Here is a 13,066-nt window from a genome sequence, read left to right on the forward strand (position 1 = left end):
TAAGTCAGCCATAGAATCAGTAGGTAATGTGCATATGGTAGGTAGAATTGAAAGTGGTGGTGGTTAAGAGATGGGAGGTGGTGGAGAACATGGTGGTGGTTTTCACTACAATTTTGTTCTTTCAATTCATAGTCGTTAATAATTACCTAACTTGTTTTAGTTGTTTTAATAGTTTTATAGAATTTTTTATTTATTTTAATAATAGATACTGAAATACTAAAACTCTTTTCCCTTTTAATAATAGTATAAATATAGATATAGATTTGAAAAAAAAATACATATTTGGCAGAGTCCGACCGTAGTCAAAATTGCTGAAACAAGAAACATGTTTAGTAAAGAGTGTTTTTTATTTGTTTTTAAAAAATTAAAATATATTAATACATTATTATTAATTAGGGAAAAAAAATAAAAGCCCATCAACATAGAATTCAAGTTTCCATTTAAATAATAATAATAATAAAAAAAAAAACTAAATGGATAAATCGAAGCACGAATATCAAACGTTTCCCACCTGTGATTAGGAATTAGGTTTTCCTTCTGGCTGTACCTTCTCTCGCAACCAGATTCAATTAATTTGTAACGTTAGCAGAACCCACGTGTCTTTTTACTCTTGTACGTATATATATTGAGTGAACAAACAACAATCTCGACCCAAGCTCTGAAATAATCGGCCCAGTTCAGACACAGACAAACTTGGGCACCATGCCACATTATGATTTATGCTATAAATTGAGTTTCGGCTTGCCCAATTAAGACCTTGAAATATCAATTTTTGTCATATAACACCCAAACTAGTACCCGTTTTGTTTTTGCGTCTTTATTTTAAGGCTTCATTTGTTTCAACGTTTCTTGAATTCTTTTTTTTTTTTTTCATTTTTCAAGTAAAATATTTTATAAAGTTTTGGTACTTGGCAAATGTATAGTTAGAGATTGAGCTCGAATCCATTGGGCAATAACTTACCTAAAATTGATACCTAAAATATAAGGGTGGTAAAATGGGTCAGAAACTATCAATCCGCCCATATCCACCCGCTTTTTAATGGTTATGGGTGAATCATATTTAAGATGAATAAAAAATTGGTTAGGTAATTTTTAACCACTTAATTTGAAGGTCAAAATGAGTTATATATGGTTACCCATATTCAATCCATATTTCACCCATCACAAAATAGACACACAACACACATCTATTCTATATTACATTCTACTCATTCCTCTCTGATGAACACTGAAAAATGCATATTTAAACCCCTTAAACTTAGGCATTCTAGTACCTTTATCTATCTTACTTCACCGTTTTAGATTGATTTCGTATTATTTCTTTTTTCAGGCACTTATCCTGAAAATAATCTAACTCAACCAAATAAAAGCTTAATTGAAGCAATTCTGGGATTAAACAAAGAAAGGAACAAAGTGGAGAAAGAAGATAGCAAATGAAGCCAAAGGTGGCAAGCAGCAAAGTTCGATCAATCCAAGTTTAAGGTTCGATCGATCGAACAATGATCGATCTCAGCACTTCAAGATAGATTCAAGCCTTGGCCCAAAAGCATAAAGTCCAAAAGTTCGATCGATCCAATACCACTCTTCGATCGATCGAACACTTTTGTCCTTATTCAAATGATTGATCCTATCCACAGCTGTACCACCTACTAACCACTTTTGTCCTTTTTCCAAAAATATCTCTCAAAATATCTCAGATTTGTCTTTTCCCAAAAAGCTCAACCAGTTGGATCGATCCAACCTAAGTTCGATGGATCTCAGCCAGTTCGATCGATCCAAGTCCAAGGTTCGATCGATCGAACTTCCTCCAGTGCAAAAAAGTTAAATTTCCAGCTTGTGTAATCCGTCCTCTATCCAATCATTAGAGAATATTCTTTGCACGACCCCAGCTCATTTTGTGTGCAACTTGACATACCTATAAAAGGAATATGATGCACTTTTTGAGATATACACTATTCTAGGGTTTATTCTCTTGGAGAGCAAGCTTAGAGGAGGAGGAGGCTAGAGACACCATTGGAGATTCTTCATCAACCAAGGAACAAATCTCTTCTATGGAGTTAGCCCTTGAGGGTTGGAGCAACATCACCATGAGTGGCTAGAGTTAGCCCCAAGCATGCTTTCTATATCTTAATCTTGTGTATTATTAAGGGATTAGTGTTGTAATTAATGTTTTGACATTTTGATATATATATAGATCTTGTTCATTTAATGATTTATGTGGTTTAATGCTTCCAATTGATCATTTCATTTTATCCATATGTCAATGTATGCTAGAATAGATGTTCATGTATTTGCCTCTATTTCTTAAGTTATTGATGCATGTCTATGTGTATTAATGTTATAGATTTAGAGATTGTCAAAACATTGTGCTTAAAAGAATGCTCTTGTGATTTTCTGGATGGTCCATGCTCATTTCTTGATGGATTATGCCTCTCCCTTAGCTTAATTAGTTTAATTTCATGTCATTAGCTTAATTGTAGTGTAGTGATAGCTTAATTGTTAGAGGAGAGGACAATCCATGCTAGTTTTTTGATGTTCCATACTTTTGAATGCAAGTAGCATATGTCTCTAACCTTGTAGTGTATTTGGCTTGTGAGCTTAATGAAATGATTAATGGCTTACTAGATATGTTGTGCTTTTCACATGCTATTTAGATAATATATACTTAATTGCTAGATATATTGTGCTTTTCACATGTTGATTAAACAATATATGTTTAATTGGTCACCCTTGCTAATTGAATCAACCAAACACACGCACACATACCAATATTGCAACACACATTACCCTCATTAGTCACTAGTTAGAAGTGTAGAAAAGCATTACTTGGTGGTGACCTCTAAACCCCAAGATTTCTCTCTCTCTTACTTACTCTTTGTTACATTTAATTACTTAGTTTAATTTAGTTGCTCTCTAGTTTAATTAACCAACCAACCATTTGTTTGATCATTTGACCTACTAACCCTAATTGCGATTCCACAATCAAGTACGACTCCAATCCCTTGGGACGATCCCTACTCACTCTTGCTACTTTAGTAGTAGTGTTGGTAGTAGTTTTTATAAATTTAAACTTGACCAAAAGGCTTTTCTTGAACCGCTTATTCACTACATCAATTTGGTGTGTATCAAGCAGCCTTAATCGTCAAATTTTAGCGCCGTTGCCGGGGATTAGGCAACGTCGTATTTGTGGAATCAATTAGGAATTAGTACTCTTTTGATCGTGTTTGTTTTTTATTTTTCTTTAGATTAGTTATTGTGTTTGTTCATCTTTGTCAAGGAGCATTGAGTTAGGATCCAAGCAAAGGAGCCATCAAGTAAAGGAGCTAAGCAAGCAAGGAAAAGTGATAAAAATAAAAAAAATAAAAATTTTGCTAACTAAGCTTTAAATTTGGAGTTGAAGTGCTAAAGGACCTTTGTGAGCTTTTTCTTACTCAATCTCTTAGTTAAATCGTCGGCCCGCGTGGAGGCTAGTTTTTAATTTCTTAGATAAACCGTGAGCCCGCGTGGAGGCAATTTATTTTTCTTTGCATTGTTATCAAAGCATGGGAGTATTGGAACATTGTATGTGGAGGAAGTTTGTTGATTATTGATTTGTTGTGAAGGAGGAGTGCTTGCTTGTTTTGTGGTGATTTGTTTGTCATTTGTAATCTTGTATAGATTTTGTCATATCATACATTCTAGGCATTCACATGGAAAATCTAGAGGGTAATCTTGGCTACTTAGACCCACGTTTCATGCATAACCTACCTCTTAATCAACATGACCCCGGAGTTCAAGCTCCAATTCCTCCAATGGTCCTTCGTGATCATTATAATCTTCATGCATACCATGCACCTACTTGCATTGTGTTGCCTAATTTTGAGGCTAATCAATACGAAATCAAGCCCGAGACCATTCAAATGTGTCCACTCTTTTATGGCTTGGATGAAGAGGAATCATATAGGTATCTTAATGAATTTCTTGAACTATGTTCCACCGTGAGGTACATGGATGTCTCGAAGGAAGTTCTTAAATTACTCCTCTTCCCTTTCACACTTAAAAATAAAGCAAAGCATTGGTTCAATACTTTAGGGGTAAATTCAATAACATCTTGGTCACAAATGCAAAATGAGTTTTTAAAAAAATTTTACCCCGTAAGTTTGACCAATGTAATGTGCGCTTCAATTAGAGAATTTTCTCAAAGGGAAGAAGAGTTGTTGCATGAGGCTTGGGAGAGATTGAAAGACTTGCTAAGAAAGTGTCCACACCATGGTATTCCAAAATGGCAAGTTGTCCAATACTTCTATAAAAGCTTATCCGACATGTAAAAGGACATAGTTGATACCTCATATAGAGGTTCATATTTTGGAAAACATGAAGATGACATTTGGCACCTCTTTGAAAAAAATAAGTGAAATTCTTTGCACAAATATTACACTTCTCGGCTTGATCATGATTTTACTAAAAAGGAGAAAAGTGTAATAGTGTGTCAAATTGAAAATTCAAGGAAAATTGTAGCCGAGGTTAAAAATCTTTCTAAAAAACTTGATCAATTTTTATTGAATCAAAAACCGGCTATCAATGCATCTCCTTTTCATCATACAACTCATCTTTGTGAGCCTTGCATGACGTGTTCAAGTGTTTTGCGTATTACTTTCAATTGTCCCCATAGACATGTTGTTAATGAACACTTTAAACAAGTTAATGCCACATTTGCTCACCCTTATTCAAAAGCATATGTTCCATTGTGGAATGAAAGCCCTTTATCAAGCTAAAAATCTTCAAAGAAAATATATTCCACCTCATAAAAGGAATGGAGGTTCTCAAGGGTTCGTCTCTTCTTCTTTCCATCATCAAAGAATTAATGAATGACTTCTCACATCCTCAAATGTATGATTCCCAAGTTGGCTTTCATTATCCTCAAGCACTTTCTAGTAATTCCACATTTGAAGACAAGGTTTTGATGGCCTTGGGTAGCTTAGAAAAGGATACCAACTTGTTGCGTTCCCACTCTCAATCTATATCAAAGCTTGAACCTTAAATTGGAACCATAGCTACTGCATTGAATGCAAGAGAAATTGGGAACTTACCTAGTCAACCCGAGAGGAATCCAAAGGCCCAATTTTGTGTGGAAGCAAACCTTACATCGGGGTATTCTTCCCAAGCTCAAGCACAAGCCATCACTACCTTGAGAAGTAGTAAGCAAGTGGACAATAGGGTTGAGCTACCAAAGGAAGATAGTGAATCGGTGCAACCTAAAGTTGTCACCCATCCAATTCCCAATTCCACTCCTACTCCTTTGAATGAAAATGTTCCCAACCAGAATTCTCAATCTTCTCTATCATCCTCTCAAATTACAAAGTCTTGTGAGCCAAAAGCTCCATTCCCTTATGCTTTAAAAGAAACTTCGCCTCATGGGAAGCAAGAAGGGAAAACACATGACATGATGGAAATTTTTAAGCAAGTTAATATCAATCTTCATCTTTTGGATGCCATTAAGCAAATTCCACCTTATGCAAAATTCTTGAAAGATCTTTGCACACAAAAGAGGAAGAGCAAGGGACCAAGCATTAAAAAAGTGTTCCTCACGGAGCAAGTAAGCTCCATTCTTCAACAAAACACTCCTCTTAAGTTCAAAAATCCCGGTGCTCCAACTATTTCTTGTGTAATTGGAACTCATGAAATTCGTAGAGCTCTTCTTGACTTAAGTGCAAGTGTCAACTTGATTCCTTACTCCGTATATGTCCAATTAGGGTTGAATGAATTGAAGCCAACCTCGGTGGTGCTTCAAATGGCTGATAGATCCGTTAAAACACCTAGGGGCATGGTTGAGGACATTCTTGTCAAGGTGGATAAATTCTACTTTCCTGTTGATTTTGTAGTTCTTGATACCGAACTGGTTGCTAATCCCTCCAACCACATCCCAATCATCTTGGGAAGACCATTCCTTACCACCGCAAATGCAACAATTAATTGTAGATCCGGGATTATGGACCTCTCTTTTGGCAATATAATGATCAAACTTAATGTTTTCTATGCAAGTCGACATCCCATGGATGAAGATGAGTGTTGTCTTGTAGATGTGTTAGATGAGGTTGTTGAGGAATAAACTCCAACAATGGTAATGAAACAACCAATTGAGGATAGTCTTTCATCTCTTTTCTCTGATGATCCTCTAGCTTCTTGCCTTCTTGAAATGTATGGAAGTTGTGGATTTGATGATGAAAATTCAATGAATGAAGTAAGCAATCTCATGGAATCTGTTGCAAGCTTAGATTTTCCATCTTGGAACACTCCAATAGAACCTCTTCCTTCACTCTCTAGCACTCCACTGGTCTCATCTTTAGTCTCTCCACCAATTCTTGAGCTTAAAACTCTACCTTCCAATCTCAAGTATGCATTCTTAGGACCAAAAGAGACCCTTCCGGGTATCATTTCTTCAAGTCTTGAAAAAGACCAAGAAGATGCTCTCTTAAGTGTGCTTAAAGAAAATAAGGAAGCCATAGGATAGAGTGTGGTGGATCTTAAGGGAATTGACCCTTCTATTTGTATGCATCACATACTTATGGAAGATGATGTAAAACCCTTTAGGGATGCCCAAATGAGACTTAATCCAAACATGAAGGAGGTAGTTAAAAAGGAAGTTGTCAAACTCTTGGATGTTGTAATACCCCTACTTTAAAAAGGGATAAAATTGGAACTTAAATGTTATTTTATGTGCATTTTTATTTTATTTATTAATTTTATGAATAAATGTTTATTTGTGTGTATTAATTGATTTATTTGTTAATTATTTATTTGCGTTTATTATTTTTGTTTAATTGTCTTAGTTGAATTATTTAACATTATTTGCATTAATTGACTTAATTGGATTATTTGATTTAATTGATTTATTATTGTTTATTTTAATTAAGGGTGTAATTCTTTATTTGTTGGTTTATTTTAATTACTTGTTTTATTTATTTTATGTGTTTTAAGTGATTCGTTGCTTCCTTATTTGATTTAATTAATGGGTTTAAATTAATTGTTTATTAAGTATTTAATTTTTGAACAGGGTAATTATGTCATTCCCATTAACTAGGGTTTTAGATACGTTTTAGTTAGGGTTTTTGGAGCCGTCTCATAAGCATCTGATATCTAACTAAACTCGGATTAAGTTTAGGGCTTTATCTCAATGTGACAAGGATTAGGGTTTTAGTATTTAGTTTATAAATACTCCATTATGCGTTAAGCTAGGGTTTTACGATATATCACATAGTATATACACGTAGAGGGTTCTGCAAAACACAGAGAGATGCAGAGTAATGGTTGATATAACAGAGCAAATTGTGAGTTCTCGACTGAGGTTTCAAAGCCAAACCTAGGAGAAGGGAAACACAGAAGTAATAGGAGGCTAAGCAGTATTTTCAGTGTGGCCAGAACAGAGGAAAGCAGACCAACTATTACAAAGGCAAGTTCTATCTTCCTCTTTCCCTTTGAGCCGTGTTCTGTGCACCTAGATGATCTCTAGGGAATAACTAATCAATGATTGAAACCTACATGTTTATTATATGCTTGGGTGATAGTCTGTTTGTTTTAAAATCCAATATATTTACAGTTCGTGTATATTTGTTTCAGTATCCTGTACGTCAAGTATATTGATTCTGTTGTAAATTTAGTCTCTGTATGTGATTGCAACTTTTGTAAACACAGTATAGGAACACTACTGGGGTTATACAAAGCTTATAGGGATGCTATTATTTTAAATACGTGTTGCAATCCGTTCTGCTTCAATTTGCATATGGTTTCAGTGTTCATACTAACAGCATGTTAAGTTGGGTAGCAAACTTAAGCTTTGTAATTGACTTAAATTGCTATAATCAAACCTTGGGGATGCTATCAGGAGGGTGTTAGATCCTTTAGATCAGTTTAAGAAACAAGCAGAGGGGTAGGAATTGATCGGAGAAGGAGCAGATTGACGAAAACGAAGCAGAGACTGAACTGGAGGCTCTCAAGAGGGAGAGAGCCGACTCTAGGAAGTCAAGAGCCGGCTCCCCTTCAGCAAGAGCCGGCTCCTAGGGGATTGGAGCCGGCTCCAATAGGGGAAGAGCCGGCTCCTCCATTCCAGAGCCGGCTCCAATTTGTTTTTACGTCCAGAAAGTGGTTTTAGGGCTCTGTTTGGTGTTTTGAGCACTGTTTGGGCTTCTGAGTGATTCTAATGAATTGTAGGGACTTAACAGAGGATCTAAGTAGTTAATTTTAAGTGTTATTAAAATTAATGTTGCATGGTTTAAGCCTTTAAGACAAAGGATGAAGCAGTGTAAAAATATACAACGGTGTATGCTACTAACAGAGAAAGGAACTGAATGGCTTGATTAAATTTTAGAAATTTAATGAGACTTCACGGAGGGATTAAATAGTTAATTTTTGGGTGTTATTAAGACCCTAAATTAATTTAAGGTTAATTCTAAATTAACGGATCAAACTGTATAACACTTATGTACAATTATATACGGTTGGTGGATGAATGAAGTTTTAAATGCTTAAGCTTATTTTTAGGCATTCCAGTGGGATGTAATATATTTAGTAAATGGTCTTAAATATATTATGGGGTCATTGATGTATTAGATGTAATCTATGCAGGCTCTGGAAGTTATTTGTTGATTTACTAATTCATCCCCTGCAAATATATGGTTAATTTGGTTGGATTTAAATTACTGAAACATTTAAAAAATCTTCTGTAATTAATTGGATATTGGTTTTGGATTTTAAATTACTGTACTATCATTCGTAGTCTGTAATTTACATGGTTTTGGTTTTAAGTTGTTGAAATACTATTCTACAATAATGTGGATGGTTGGTTTTGGACTATAAATTACATGCTTATTATTTATGCCTTGTAATTTACCTGGAATTATGTATTGGAACATAATTGCTGAATTCTTATACTTAATTCGGTCAATTATTTGGAATCATATATTGGATTATAATTGCTTAATTCTTTTATTAAACTTGACCAATTATTTGGAATTATGTATTGGATTTTAATTGCTGAATTCTCACATTAAAATTCTGTCAATTATCTGGGTTTGGTTTTGCATTGTGAATTACTTGCTTATCATCTGAATGTTGTAATTTACATGGATATGGAGGATGGTATGCACCGGTATGGGACGGTGGCATACTAGGTATGGTTTAGCTCAAAATGCTAATTCCTACCTTATGGATTTTAATTGGTGAACAGTATGACTGGTTCTATCAATTATATGGACTTTGTGGATTGTATGCACCGGTATGGGACGGTGGCATACTAGGGACAGACTGATGTAAAATACTCAGTCCTACCTATTTTGAAATAAGGGAACGGGTTGTTAAATAAATCCTCCTTATATATATATAAGTCGGTACGGTTGAATACGCCGAATGACTTATTGGATTTCTTGTGAATGGTTAGGAACGGAGTTTAGATATATATGTTTATGGTACCACGAGTTGAGCTTGAGTCTCAAACTTGTTGGTTAGGGTGCGTATATGCAGTGGATGTGTAGCTGGATATAGTAGGTTGGGTGTACCCTGTTAGGTCTAGGTACTCATGCCCACCTTTGGGTGCGTATTCGCATGTTGCCTTCTATTCAGGTTGAGATCCCTACTGTAGTTCAGTGAATGTCCCATAGTGTGGATATATATATGTATGGACTAGATAGATATTGTGAGGTATCTATGGTGTATCTGCGTATCGGGTCACTGTATGGATTGCAGTTAGATTAGAACTTGCTAGTGGGCCTGACCCACCCTTTTATTATTTTTTTCAGGTGTTCGTCAGTTCTGAGCTGTAGAGCGTGATCGTGCTGAGCAGATACAGTTATTCACTCTACTGATCGCGTAGGATTTTATTTCATGTTAAGACTTGGGTTTTGTTCCAGTCTTTTGAGTACCATTGGTTTTTAGGGGTCCACTAGATGGATTCCCGAGTTGTATACATTGGAGAACGATTTCCATTCTTGGTGGATCAGTTGTATCAAAAATAGTTTTAATTATCAATGAAATTATTTATTCTGAGGTTTTCAATTATTGGATTATCATTCTAGGTTCTTTTCAGCAAAATTTTATTTATTCTTGTTTTCTATATTGTATTCTGTGTTCATTAAATTGCTAATTGTTTTGATATCCTCGGGTAATCGGGCGTGGGCCTGGCCAACCCGCATCCGGAAATTCAGGGGTATCACAGTTGGTATCAGAGAACTCCAGGTTCTAGTGTCCTTAGGAGTGTTTTCATTATAGGACTTCCGCGTTGCGTCTCTTAAAATGTAGAGCCATATTAGGATTGGTTGTATTCTACTTACGGTTCGTTAGGAGGAATGGATGTCAATTTTATTCCATAGTTATGGAATGGTTGACACTAGGAGGAGGATGGGGTCCACGACGAAAGCGATACGGACCTAACGGAGTAAAGGAGTATGTTGTCGAGTTCTTTGCAAGAAATAGAACTTAGAATTGAAGGTTTAGTTCTAAGATTAGCATTGCTTAGAAAGTGTACGCCAAGGAAGGATTAAGGGGTAGGTGGTAGGTTGTGATACCCCTCGGATCCGAGACACGGGTTGATCAGGCCCAGGCCCAAACCCGAGGGAGTATCAAACAATTAATATTTTATAGCGAACACAGAATACAAAATGAATTAAGAAATGAAAGTTTAAAGCTGAAAAGAAACAAAAGATAATCCTTAAATAATTAAATACTTAAATTTGATAAACCAAATATCCATAATTTGAACAACTCGGGAATCCATCTCTAGTGGACCCCTAATAAAAGTCTCACACTAAATGAAAGTAAAATAAAAGATAAAACCCAAATCCAAGATCTGGAACGAAACCCTACATCTTCGGTAGAATGGAAGATCGTCCCTGCTCTGCACGAACAAGCTCAAGCCTGGAACTGACGTACACCTGAAAAATAGGAGTGGGTCAGGCCCACGAACAAGTTCTAACCTACTACAATCCAAGCAGAGACTCGATACGCATGTACATACTAAATAGTTCAACAATAACTAATAATCCGTACATAAATATATCCACACTACTGGACTCTCGCTAGGCCATGAAGGGGGTCTCAACCTGGATAGAAGGCATCACACAATACGCACCTGAGTGGGTATGAGTACCTAAACCTAAACAGGGTATACCTCAACCTTCACAGTCAGCTACACATCCAACTGCATATACGCACCCTAACCGTCGACCCTGAGACTCAAGCTCATGACACGGTAACATAAAAATATATCTAAACTCTGTTTCTATCCATCCACCAGAAATCCAGTAAGTCACTCGGCGTAGTCAACCGTACCGACTTATATATATAAGGAGGATTGTAGTTTATAACCCGTGCCCTTACTCCAAAATAGGTAGGACTTAGCAATTTGAGCTAATCCAACCCAGTATGTCACCGTCCCATACCGGTACATACAATCCAATCCGTCCAATAGTTGATAAAGCATCGATAATTATAACAACAATACCAACAATTCCATACTAAACATAATAGAATGCATTAGCAACCATTCTTAAAAATACCAATAATTGATTCACATTGAAAATATAAATATCAATGTCAACTACTCCTTACTATGCATATTGAAATAGATAATCAACATGCTTATTTACATGCACAGTTGACAAAATAATGACCATATAAATGTCAATACCAACAGTCCAAACTAAACATGTTAGAACAGATTAACAGACATGCTTAAATAAGCCAATTCAGAATCCATAATTTGATCATACAGGGCTTTCTTTACCTATTCCCAGTTTCCATAGAATTAACAGAGCCTAAATAGATATTTTCCCACTCACATCCATAGCATGCAGAATAAATATAAGTAATCTATTATACTTATAGTTTCCTGTCCAACAACTTGCCGCACCAACCGTTAAATTTAATTATCAACTAATTATCAGTGAAATATAAATTTTTAGCATAGTTTCTATTGTCATGAACATATAATTCGAGTGGACAAGCTCTCACAGAAAATTTCTAATATAATTAAGAAATTAGAAACTCCAAATCTACACAGTCTACCAGACCTTCGTAATTAACTCCATGTAATCCTAATGGTTAACGCTTTGTGTCCAATTTTATATAATCTGGTCTTTGCATATTTATGATTACCCTAGACCACTCCTAAATCACCCATTACAGTATTCATTCACCAATAAACACATTAAAACAATCACTAGGAAGCCTAATCACTGAAAAAATTTGAAAAAACAACCCACAGAAGCAAAACTCACGCATAAACAACCGGGAGCCGGCTCTAGAATATTGGAGCCGCCTCCAATGGCCCTGGAGCCGGCTCCTAGACCATTGGAGCCGCCTCCAGTCCAAGGGGAGCCGGCTCCAATCCAATAGGAGCCGGCTCTCTCCTTCCTCTTCTTCGTGTTTTCCTCTCCGGTCGCCGTTTACGCCTCCGACACTTCACAGTAGAGGTTTACAGAGAGTTTCACTTAATCCTAGAAGATTCCAGTCCTTAACTCAGTCCTTATTATGCTACTAATATGGATTAAACTATGAATTAAATAAGACAGTTCAAGGTTAAACAGTTTACAAGTTTTAAACCAAAAATCAGTTTCAGTTACACTCTAAGCATGAAACAGATAACGTTTTTTTTTTATTTTTAAACATGTAATTCATCCTGGAACCATTGAGTATGCAAAGAACACGAGTATAAGGGAGAGAGTAAGGTTAGAACTTGCCTTTTGAGATTTTGTTAAAATCTCTACGTTGTCTTCTACAATCTCCGGCGACTCCTACTGCAACTTCCTCCGTTCCTCGTTTCTAATTCCACAGACGTGTTTTGGTTGTATTATTTTGTTCCCTAAGCAGACTTTTCTTATGTATTTATAGGCAACCAAAACCCTAAGTCCAATTATACCTACCGTCTGAAACGAGGCCCATAAACTCAACCTAGGTTATAAACCTTGTCGGCTCCTTAAATAAACCTAAACCTAAACAGAACTAAAACCCTAACCACACTTTTATACCTAGTCACAAATTAAAACATGTAATTACTAAGTCAACAATAAAAATTCCAAGTTAACTACTAATTCAATTA

This window comes from Cornus florida, unplaced genomic scaffold, assembly GCF_030987335.1.
Source record: "Cornus florida cultivar Cherokee Brave unplaced genomic scaffold, ASM3098733v1 CherokeeBrave_3.0.0_Hap2_Chr09, whole genome shotgun sequence".
NCBI lineage: Eukaryota > Viridiplantae > Streptophyta > Magnoliopsida > Cornales > Cornaceae > Cornus > Cornus florida.